A 12094-nucleotide genomic window follows, 5' to 3' on the forward strand; every position below is an offset into this window, starting at 1 on the left:
AGATGGTTTAATGTGCGAGGTGCCAAAGAAGAAGGACGTGGCTAAATGGTACTGGTTATTGGTGAAAATATCGGATGGTGTCTTCAGACTTCCAAGTGACCTGTGGGGAAAGATCTTACCGGAGACACAGTTGGAAGGCATATGTAACCCAAATATGGCCGACACTTGCCCCCTTTTTCTTTGATTCGTTGTAGTTTTTTCCAGGCAATTTGTAGGCCTTTTGAATCTCATATAAAACTGTTGATTTTAGCCTGTAGTTTTGTCAGCCACTCAGCCTTAAATGAAAATGGGATCGTCTGAAATAGAAAAGTAAACTTCGGGAGGATTGACATTTTCACCAAATTGTCTTTCCCTACAATAGTCAGTGGAAGATGGGACCAACTTAGCAACAGGTTGCTGGCTTCTTTCATTACCTTGAGGAAATTAGCTTCTGGGAGATCCTTGATGTTCTGAGTAATCTTTATGCCTAGATGTCTCATTTCTTTTTTGCAGGTATTTGGATTTGTTCCCAAATTCTAGGTTATAGCCTCAGTTGTTGCCCTGTTTACTGAATACCCAGCAATGCGGCCAAATTGTATGGCTAAGTCATTTAGAAGCAGGACCATCTTCTCCAGGTCTGATGTATATACCAACAGGTTGTCTGTGTATAGAGCCACCTCTTTCTCCCACCCCTTGTATCTAAAAGGGAGTATTTGACTCGCTTTCCTAATCTTGACTGCCAACGGTTTAATGTATAAGTTAAAAAGGAGCGGGGATAAGGGGCAACCCTGTCTTGTCCCCCTTGAAATACTAAAGGGCATGGAAAGATTACCATTTATCAAGACTCTGGCCCACAGTTTTCTGTAAATCATGGCCAAAGTCCTGCAGAAGTTTTCACCAAGATTATAAAGCTTTAACATCGTCTGCAGGAAAGACCATCTTACCCAATAAAAGGCTTTAGTGGCATCCAATGTAATAAATGCTAGAGGGACTTCATAGGTAGAAGCTATGACATGTCGGCTGTACCTATTAGATTAGATGTCAATTCATGGATCCTTCTACCTTTTACAAACCTCTTCTGATCTGAATGCAGGAGTACCCCCACCACACCGTTCAGTTTCTCTCCCAGAATTTTTGCAAAGATCTTATAATCACATTCTAATATAAAGAGATGGGCCAGTCAGAATCACATACGTTTAAGGGCTTTCCTGGTTTGGAAATTATCATAACTGTGGCCTCATCCCAAGATGCTGGCAGTTTTGCTCCCTTTCTCCCAAACAAGAACAGGTTGAAAACAGGAGAGTCCTAGGGAATATGTAAAGACCACATAGGATTTATTCCCCAGTATTAACTTAAAAAACAGTACGAAATCCCTGGGTCTAAACAACTTGCTAGTGTAATATGTGATCAAATTCTACAAAGTGGATTATGAAAAATCTATCAAACCCGAATCACAGACTAAACACCCCTGGAACAACCAGTAGGAATTTCCCTTTTTAGGACGAAATCCCTCACTCACCACAAGGTGACATGCTTCATCATAGGGATTACCATTTATCAAGACTCTGGCCCACAGTTTTCTGTAAATCATGGCCAAAGTCCTGCAGAAGTTTTCACCAAGATTATAAAGCTTTAACATCGTCTGCAGGAAAGACCATCTTACCCAATAAAAGGCTTTAGTGGCATCCAATGTAATAAATGCTAGAGGGACTTCATAGGTAGAAGCTATGACATGTCGGCTGTACCTATTAGATTAGATGTCAATTCATGGATCCTTCTACCTTTTACAAACCTCTTCTGATCTGAATGCAGGAGTACCCCCACCACACCGTTCAGTTTCTCTCCCAGAATTTTTGCAAAGATCTTATAATCACATTCTAATATAAAGAGATGGGCCAGTCAGAATCACATACGTTTAAGGGCTTTCCTGGTTTGGAAATTATCATAACTGTGGCCTCATCCCAAGATGCTGGCAGTTTTGCTCCCTTTCTCCCAAACAAGAACAGGTTGAAAACAGGAGAGTCCTAGGGAATATGTAAAGACCACATAGGATTTATTCCCCAGTATTAACTTAAAAAACAGTACGAAATCCCTGGGTCTAAACAACTTGCTAGTGTAATATGTGATCAAATTCTACAAAGTGGATTATGAAAAATCTATCAAACCCGAATCACAGACTAAACACCCCTGGAACAACCAGTGGGAATTTCCCTTTTTAGGACGAAATCCCTCACTCACCACAAGGTGACATGCTTCATCATAGGGATTCTCCTCTCAAAGGAAAAACCTAGTTCACTTTGAGGTCTGCAACCCTCTCAACGGGAGAGAGGAGCTCAGGGATGTTTTATGACAAATAGGATATCCTAAATCCTCATATGAAGAGCAAAAGAGTATGAGTGAGGGCGCAGCACAAAAGATAAGAGTGAAACAAGTGCAAGTAAAACTAGCTAGGGGGTGTGCAATTAGGAATTTATTCAGGTACACCCACTGCCAGGATTAAAACCAGAGCACCAGCGGTATGGATTTATAACCGCTACGGTGAAGTGAAAAAATGGTCAACATGTTTCAGCCATAACGCCCACACGTGGGTCAGGCTTTCATCAGGACCTCAGATAGGTGCTACTGCGTAAAAAGTGAAACAGTGCAACAAAAAGGACACAAAATGTGTTTTTGTCAATATATGGACTCTGTCCTCAGTACATCTGGTATGAAAAGGAAGAGTTTACCCGCAATTGCTGGGTACTCAGTCCCACCTCAGCCTGGCAGCTGCTCAGGAAGGGGGCAGTGCTCTAGAAAGAGCAGTGTCTAGTGTTATTAGCTTGACATGTCCTACCCCTGTCTATGGTTAACTATAACTCCTATAGGAAATCAGTGAGGCATGTATATGAAAGCAAAATTACAAAAACAAGGAGTAAAAAGGAAACTCATTACATCATTAGAATATTATGGCCAATAGTCATGATAAGCCTGTGGCAATAGCCACAGGTTTGAAGGGTACGTTGGAAGAACCATGTTGCAGAGAGACAACATTTTGTCAAGAGATGTATAAAGGATTCCAGTATGTCAAGAATAATACTCAAAAACCATTAACTCGAATGATTCTTACACATACAGTTTCTTAGAAAGGACTTCAATGGAACTACAAAAGAACTAAGTAGCAAGTGAGCTCCACGATTTATATACAAATGCTAAATAACCACCTAAGGACAGCACCTCAAAGATTAAAGTGGTGCTTCTAGCACAACATTAATTATGTATCAGTTTGGCCAAACAGGGCAAAAGGGAACAAAACAAAGTGCCCCACCAGCGCCCAACTCACCTATCCGTCGGTACTCCGTGTCTTATAGAGCCGGCGACCGGAGGTGAGTTGGTAATGGAACCACGACCCGTTTATATAGTGCGTTAGTATCGTGGCCAGATCGCAAACAGCTGTGATTGTCTCATAATTCTCGTTTCTGCGCAGATGCCGAAACAGTCACACTGATCGGCCGCGCATGCTCGTATTGAAAAGCTGTAAAACAAATTAACAGCTCTAAGTAGCGATATAATACTCATGCCATCTCTGACTACAAAATCGCTCCATGCCCAAAATATAGATGGCAAACAGTGATCCTCAGACTCCGTTTTAAGTACCTCTATCGCTGCCTTGTCTAACAGCAGAGTACGAACCATGGTCCACCTTCTTTGTGTTAATCTAGTAGACCCTGACAGGACCAAAGACACTGCCGAATGATCTGACAAATGGGCACACAAGTGCGCAATTAGTTCCACATAGTCTCTAAGCCCTTGGTCCACTAAGAAAAATCAATTCTCGGTTGGTGTCTATATTTTTTATTATTATATGTAAACCCCTTCCTGACCCCCATCCTCTCCCTCCATACATCACAAAGTCCCAATTGTACAATGGAGACTTTAATTAGGGACCGCATATTACTGTTTATAACTGACCTGTTATTAACGGAGCAATCCAACCAATTAACTGAAATCACATTAAAGTCACCAGCAAACATGACAGGATCTGTCTTCTCCCTTGTATGCTCCCACCCAGTGCACCCGTCCCTAAAACTTCAACCCCCCCTTACCCTGGAGAACACTTCCTTCCTTTCTCATGGCTTAAGCCTATGGGGGCCCCTAAGTCAGAGTTAACCTTCAAAAAGCTGTAATATTATTTATTTGGGGGACATATAACAATTTTCCTAATAACTACTACCTATAAGTGAATCAATATATCAGTAAAAAGTGTAATGCAGAATTAACTGACGAGTAGCTTTCTAGCCATCCTAACACAAAAGATAAAATGTAAAAGAGGAGAAAAGAAGCACGTGTAGGGCCTCCCTGACCAACCTATACGTTAAAGTGACGTCTAGTCTAGGGATGGTTTTCATAAATTCTTCAACTTCCGCAGTTCTCCTAAAATTCAGCATTTTATTTTTCTACATCACTCGCAATGTAGTTGGGAATTTTACCTGTGCTGTAGCACCTAATTGTCTCAATGGTTCCAACATTTTCCCTAATTCCCATTGCTTGTGTTCAGTAATCTGAGAGATATCTGACCTTATCTCAAAGTTTATTCCATCTACCTTGAGAGACTTCAATTTTAACGCCTTGGAGATAATTTCTTTTTTCATGGCCTTCACACAATTGGAGTTTAACCTGAAAGGATCTTTATGTATCCTCTGAATGTCATCAATGATATCATGCTCCTAGCAATCCACTTGTGTTTCAACTTTAATCAGTTTTGCTATGAAATTTTTCAACAGGTGCAATGTGTTTCTTCTTTGATTATTCTCTAATGACTCCAATTTTTCCTGCATGCTTGCCCCATTCGCTTCAAGAAGTCTAATACTTTCCTTATTTTCTCTGGTTTGCAGGGTTAAATTTCCGGTTTGCAGGGTTAAATCTTTAATTGCAGATTCCAGCACTTGAGTCCTTTTGGTTTATTTCTGACATCTCAAATCTGCTAAGTAGTTCCATAGATAGCGTCTGGATCTCTGACACTAACTGTGGGAGTGCTTTTATTTGAGATACCTCTGGTGGCTCCGTATCTCTCCTTACAACATCTCGGGCTGTTAACCCACCTCCCTGTACTGAAAAATGTATCTCCCCTACCTCCAGGTCAACTTCTCCTGATGCTGCATTTTTTACATGGGGGTCACCCTCCTCTGAGTTAAATCAATCCGATTCATCTACAGTCAGGGCTTGAAATCTATTAAGACTTAACAAGTCTGACCCGCCTAAATTTGCCATATGGCTATTAAACTCGAGGCTATGTACATCTGCAGCTTACCCCTCAATTGTTCCTGGGGCTCCCTCTGTTTTAATTCTTATCCCTTTTTCAGAATTAAAGCTTTTGGCATCACTTTAAAAAAAGTCTGAAGCATGGGGTAATCTTTAACCCCTGACGTTGGCTCACTGTCCATTTTTTTTTAGTCTTATCCCTTTACTTCTCACACCGCCTCCTTTCCCTTTTGATGCCTGCTCTGCCAGGGAGACCTTTGTACACTTTAATGTGCTAGCTCTTGATGGTTTAATATCTGGTGTAAACTGCACCTTATCATACCCCTCAGCTGTTGCGCTTCTCAAGGCATATGTGTTACACTTATGTCAAAAAGTGGAGCTGTTGCCAATGTTTGAGCTATTTCTACCTTTCCCCCCTCTGGGTTAACTAGGTTGGTCAGCGGTATTTCACCCTGCCCCCCCCCCCCGGCTCCTTACCCGTGTCAGGCGAGTATTCCTGCTGATAGGCTGCCTCCCTTTCCTTCAGCCCTTGTAACTGACTCTGAGGCAGTCTTCTTCCCCACGCCTTCTGCTTCCTTACCTTCAAACACCTCCCGACTGCCCAGGCTGACCGTGCTGTCTCTATACTTCCCTCCCCGGAAGGGAATCCACGCCGCAGCCCCGCAACCGCTGCGAAGCCCACTCGCAGCTTCGATCTAGTGCAGCTCGGCACCTGGAGACTCCACGTGTGCCATTTTCAACTACTCTGAAGGGGGCTCTGACGTCCCCTGCCAGCAGCCCAACCTTAGCAAACCTCTCACCACAACAGGTTGGTTAAATTATTTATCGCTTACTGGCCCCCTAAACATAACTCTTACTCCTGACTATAGGAGTGCCCAGGACTCTCCGATAGCTGGCTGCCATGTTCTCTCATATTCCCTCCCTGTCCCAACACCTTTTAAAAAAAAAAAATGTCCTGTAGCAGATGCAACAACGGGATAGCTTGGCTCATCGTACTGTCCTCCTTGATGACTTCCCGGGTGAAAACCTCAAAAGAAAGTAGCATCTGTGTCAGGCATTTGAATAAGCCTAATTTGTTCATCTTCATGGTTATGCTTTTCCCAGTTGCATCCCCTTCTCTTTGAATGAAATTGTCATTGATCGGTTCGTACTGCTCAAACGAGTTACTTACCTTCGGTAACGATGTATCTGGTAGAGACGATTCTAGCCGCATGTTAGAAGGCGACCTCAGAGGGGCCCGGAAGGGGCCCTGACTGCCCTGAGACCCACCCTCGAGGTATCGTTGCCGGGCACTGGCAGGAGACTCCTCAGGGGAGGAACCTCGTATCTAGGATCGTACACTCGGCACCACACGACAGAGAGACAGTACACAAGAAGTTCTTAAGAGCAAATCTTTATCAGATCGGAGTTGTGGGATCTTTATGATCAGCAAGGCAAAATATATACAAGTAGAGCGCGGGCTCACAAAGTCTTGGAGGGGGGTTAGGAGGTAGCGGGACAGTCTTCCAGGCCCGCGATCATCCCCTTCAGAGTCCGGTTAAACCGCTCTACCAGGCCGTTTCCTTGGGGGTGGTACGGGGTGGTGAACTTGTAGGACACCCCGCACTGTTGCCATAAGGACCTCATGTATCGGGAGATAAAGTTGGTACCGCGATCGCTCACGACCTCGCGGGGAAAACCCATGCGGGAGAAGATTCCCATCAACGCCCGGCCCACCACGGGGGCCGTGACGGTACGCAGGGGGATGGCCTCAGGGTAACGGGTGGCATGGTCCACCAGGACGAGGATGAACCGGTGCCCCTGGGAAGTTGGGGGGTCCAGAGGTCCTACAATGTCGATCCCGACCCGCTCAAAAGGGGTACTGACGACAGGGAAGGGTTGGAGGGGAGCCTTGTGCTTCCCTCCACTCTTCCCACTGGCCTGGCACGTGGGACAGGACTTGCAGTGGGCTTCCACATCCGCTTTCATTCTGGGCCAGTAGAAGTGAGTCACGAGGCGACTGTATGTTTTGTCCTGACCCAAGTGGCCTGCGAGGGGAACGTCGTGGGCCAAGCCCAGGAGGAGGGTTCGGAAGCGTAGGGGTACCACCAGCACTCGGCCGGACCCTAGCTCCACCGACTTCTGTTCGCTGTACAAAAGGTCATTCTCCCAGTATACCCGGTGCGTCCCCGTCTGGTCGCCTGCGGCCTGGGCCACTGTCTGCTGCCGGGGCCCGACCAGGGAGGGACAGGTAGCCTGCTCTCGGCAGAACTCCTCTCGGGAGGGGCCCCCCTCGTGGCGCCACTGGGCTAATTCGGGCAGATCGCCTAACTCGGTGTCTGGGGTGGAGTCGGAAGGCGGGGGTTCGTCACTGGCGATCGACTCTTCTGGTGGGGGGATGTGGGGACCCTCGGCCGGGACCATCCCATCTTCAGGGGCCGGGGCATCGTCGACGTCCCTCAGGGGGGTCAGTCGAGCCGCCATGGATCGAGTGGTGGCGCACACCCACTCAGGGAGGCCCATCATCCCTAGGTGGGTCTTGCGCTCAACTTGTCCCCAGGGGGAACTTTCCAGGTCGTTCCCCAGGAGACAGTTGACGGGCTGGGAGGTTCTCACTGGGACCTTCAGTTTGCCGACCACCCCTCCCCACTCAAAGGGCAACAGGGATACCTTACATAGGCTTTCTGTGTTGTCGGCTGAAATGACAGGGCAAAATACGTTGGGGAGGACCTGGTCTTCGTGGACTAAGTGGCTGAGGACCCCGGTGATGCTGGCCCCTGTGTCACGGAGGGCTTCTACTTGGTGGCCATTGATCGTTACGATCTGCCCATATTTCTTTGTGTTAGAGGGCAGGAGGCTCCCAGGGACCATCTCTCTATCTCCTAAGGATACTAGGGCCATAGCGGCGGGTTCCCACTCCTCGGCCTCCTCAACCTCCTCCCCCAGGGCTACATTGGCTATCTGTCTAGCGGGGGGTGCTATCTGGGTGGTGCGTGGGGCCATGGTGCATTCAGGGTTGTTGGCGTAATGCCTGGGCTTCTGGCAACGAAAACAAGTGATGGTTACCCGGTGCCCCCGTCTCAGGGGGGGGGCGGATACAGCTGGTGGGGGTGCCGGGAAAGGTGGGGATTGGGACTTCAGGGGACTAGCCTGGGACTCTCTCTGCCCTCCCTGGTTCCCCCCCCCCCTCTCTGGCGGGGTGGTCCCTGACTGGCTCGGGGGTACTCTCCTACAGGGCCCCGGGAGACCCGGGTGTTGGTCCAGCGATCCGCCTCGACAGCCAGCTTCCTCGGGTCCGTGAGCTTGCTGTCGAGCAGATGCTGGCGTAGTTCCACAAAGCAGTTGGCAGCCAGGTGCTCCCACAACATAAGGTCGGTTAGTTCTTCCAGGGTGGTTACCTTGCTGCCCTTGATCCACCCATCGAAGGCGCGGCTGAAGAAATTCACATATTCCACCCAGGTGGTACCCGGGATCTTCCTGCAGTCCCGGAACCGCTGGCGGTACATCTCCGGGGTGAGGCCGTACCTTGTGAGGAGGGCCGCTTTCATGTGTTCATAGGAGGTCTGCATGGAGGTGGGTAGGTCGAGCAGGGTGTCTCTCCCTTCGCTCAGGAATCGTCCCCATAACCCAGCCCCCCAATCCTTCTGTGGGACCCGATGGGAGGTCATGGCGACCTCATAGGCCCGGAACCACTGCTGAATGTCATCATTTTTGTAATATTCTTTGACCACATCCTTGGGGATGTGGACCTTCTGCTCCGTCGGGGCGGCCGCCTCCCGGTTCCCCGGGGGCCGCGCTTCTTCGCTTCTTGCTTTCAGTTCTATTTCCTTCAAGCTGCGTTCATGTTCCAGTTGAAGTCTCCTTCCCTTGTGTTCTCGTTGGAGTTTCTTCTCTTCTAGTTCTCCTTGTACTCGCAACTGTTCTACTGCTAGCTTTTTCTCGGCTAATTTCAACTCGCCCTCAATTTTGAGTTTGGCTAATTCGAGCTCGTGATGGCGACTTTTTTCTCTGTCTGCGAGTTCCTCCGGGGATAGGCCTCCATCTGGTACGAAGCCTCGCACCTGGTTGCTGCTGCGTTCTCCTTGGGAGGGTCCAGCTTCGTCGTGGGGCTCCCCCGCTCCTTCTGGGCGGGAGGCTCCAGAATCCACCCAAGCTTTCAGTGCCTTTTGCATATCTTCTTTGGTGTTGAGACCAGTGGTAGCGATTCTGAGTTCCTTGCAGAATTGCTTTAGTTCTTTGTGAGTGTACTCTTCCAGCTGTTCCACCTGGAACACGGTACTGGCGTCGTCTTCTATGAGAACCGCGGCGTTTCCTTCTGCCATCTTTGTCGGTAGTGCGTCAGCCGTTCACGGTACGATCTCTAGATTATGGGCCCGAATCCCGTCGCTTGCCACCAATGTTAGAAGGCGACCTCAGAGGGGCCCGGAAGGGGCCCTGACTGCCCTGAGACCCACCCTCGAGGTATCGTAGCCGGGCACTGGTGGGAGACTCCTCAGGGGAGGAACCTCGTATCTAGGATCGTACACTCGGCACCACACGACAGAGAGACAGTACACGAGAAGTTCTTAAGAGCAAATCTTTATCAGATCGGAGTTGTGGGATCTTTATGATCAGCAAGGCAAAATATATACAAGTAGAGCGCGGGCTCACAAAGTCTTGGAGGGGGGTTAGGAGGTAGCGGGACAGTCTTTGGGGATAAGAATCAAATGCAGGAGCGTACCCGGCGCACAGCTCACAATCCACGAGCTGGGGGATACGCTTGTCGTCGTGGGGTCCGGCGGGACCAAGAGAGTCTGTGGGAGCCGCGAGTCACTCAGCAGGCTCGAGTATAAGTTCGGAGGTCTTACGATCTTCGGGGAGCCGCGAGTCACTCAGCAGGGCTCAAGCACAAGTTCGGAGGTCTTACGATCTTCAGGGAGCCGCGAGTCACTCAGCAGGGCTCAAGCACAAGTTCGGAGGTCTTACGATCTTCAGGGAGCCGCGAGTCACTCAGCAGGGCTCAAGCACAAGCTCGGAGGTCTTACGATCTTCAGGGGAGCCGCGAGTCACTCAGCAGGGCTCAGGTGTTTCCAAGGCGAATCTGCCGGACAGTCCCAGAGCACCCCTTGTTATAGGGCGACTCCTCTTTGATGTCCGGAGTCTGTGCAGGCAGGGGTCTTGTCACCTGGGGGTCGCTTGTTGGGGGTTTCCTGACATTGTCCTTTGATCCTTTCAGGGCCGGGTCGGGAGTAGCCCCAGACACCCAGCAGGCGTGGAGCCAGCCCTCGGGGAGGCCGGTGGGTCGATCGAAACCCACCTTCCCAGGGAAGCGCAGAGGTGTGATGGAAACTGCTCCTCCCTTTCTCATCCCAAGGGGAGCGCGATGTCCTCCAGCCGGAGTGGCGCCTCTAGGCCAGGGTCGCGCTGGGGCCGGGCGGCCATCTTGGTGCATGAAGTGGGCACGCGGGCCCGGGGTGGCCGAAGGAGGAAGGCCACGGACGGGGGAAGTCCGGGTCGGGTGTGTGTGTTTCTGGTGGGAAGGATCGGCTAGGCCGTGGGCTCGGGGCTGGTGTGAGGTGCAGGGGTCAGGTCTGACTATGTTACGAGGGCCGGGTCTAACACCGCAGATTCCTTAACGTAGAATTATACCCAGGCGTGAGACTGGACCCGGAAAACTTTCTTGCCCAGCATCTCCGCGCGCCAGGGGGCGGTACCACGTGACTCCGCCTGATGTCCTCCACGGGTGTGACATCAGCGAGGTCAGATAAGACCCACCCTGGCGTGCTGACATCAGTTTGCTTCGGAGAACCTTTCCGCGCCACAACGCAGCGCCATCACAACAAAGCTGAGGAAAGCATGGGAACAGTGTGCGAAAAAAACAGAGAAATAAAAATAGAGAGAAACGAAAGGTAAGAAACATCACCAGGTGGCACCAAGGCACCAACAGCAGGCCAGAGCAGGAAAGGAACAGAGCACCACTCTGAGGAACCACTTTGCATGCCAAGGCAAAGCAGCAGGTGGCAGAACAGCACCAGAAGGCCAGAGCAGCGAACCCATCGCAAGAAAAGCGCATAGCACCCCTCCTGGAGGAGAGAGAAGAAGAGCGAAGAAGAGAGGGAGAGAGAGAAAGAGAGAGAAAGAGAGAGAGAGAGAAAGAGAGAGAGATAGAGGCCACAAGGGGAAGGGCCACAAGCCCAGAACAGAGGAGCAACAGCAACCTATCCCCAGACTACACCGCCAAGGATGGCCCTACCTCCTGAAAAGAGTAGGAGGACAAAGGGCAGGCAAGCGATCCGCAGACCACACTGCCAAGGAGGGCCATAACCCCTGAAAGGAGTAGGAGGTCAAAGGACAGGTAAAAGAACCCCCAACGAAGAAGACCGGTGGGGGTCAGAAAATCTAACAACAGAGGGAAAGAGCAGAAGTAGGCCCTCACGCTGGAAAGAAACCAGCTGGAGGGATGCCTCACCAGAAGAAAACGAAGAGGACACACACAGAAGACAAGCCACCCAGAGGGAGGTGACTGCAGAAACCCAAGCAGAGTGTCCTCGCAGAATGGGGAGAAAGGGCAGGTCGTGAAGGAATCTGCAGCTAGAATCGTCTCTACCAGATACATTGTTAATGAAGGTAAGTAACTCATACATCTGATAGAGACTACTAGCGGCAGATTCCTTAACGGAGAATAGATACCCTAGCCAAACCCAGAAGGCAAGAGGAGGAGGGCCTGCGAGAGAGCCTCCCCATCAGGAGAGATACAGGGCCACAGCAGGGGACAGGTCACAGGGACAAGAAGGGAAAGGCCAGGAGATCCTAAGCCCAACTGCGTGAGAACTGCCCAACACCCCGCAGGGGAGGACAGCGCCCGAAAGCCCCAAGGAACACAAGGACCACCTCAACCTCCAGGAAGAAGAGGTAGAAC

The sequence above is a fragment of the Triturus cristatus genome, chromosome 6 (assembly GCF_964204655.1).
Source record: "Triturus cristatus chromosome 6, aTriCri1.1, whole genome shotgun sequence".
NCBI lineage: Eukaryota > Metazoa > Chordata > Amphibia > Caudata > Salamandridae > Triturus > Triturus cristatus.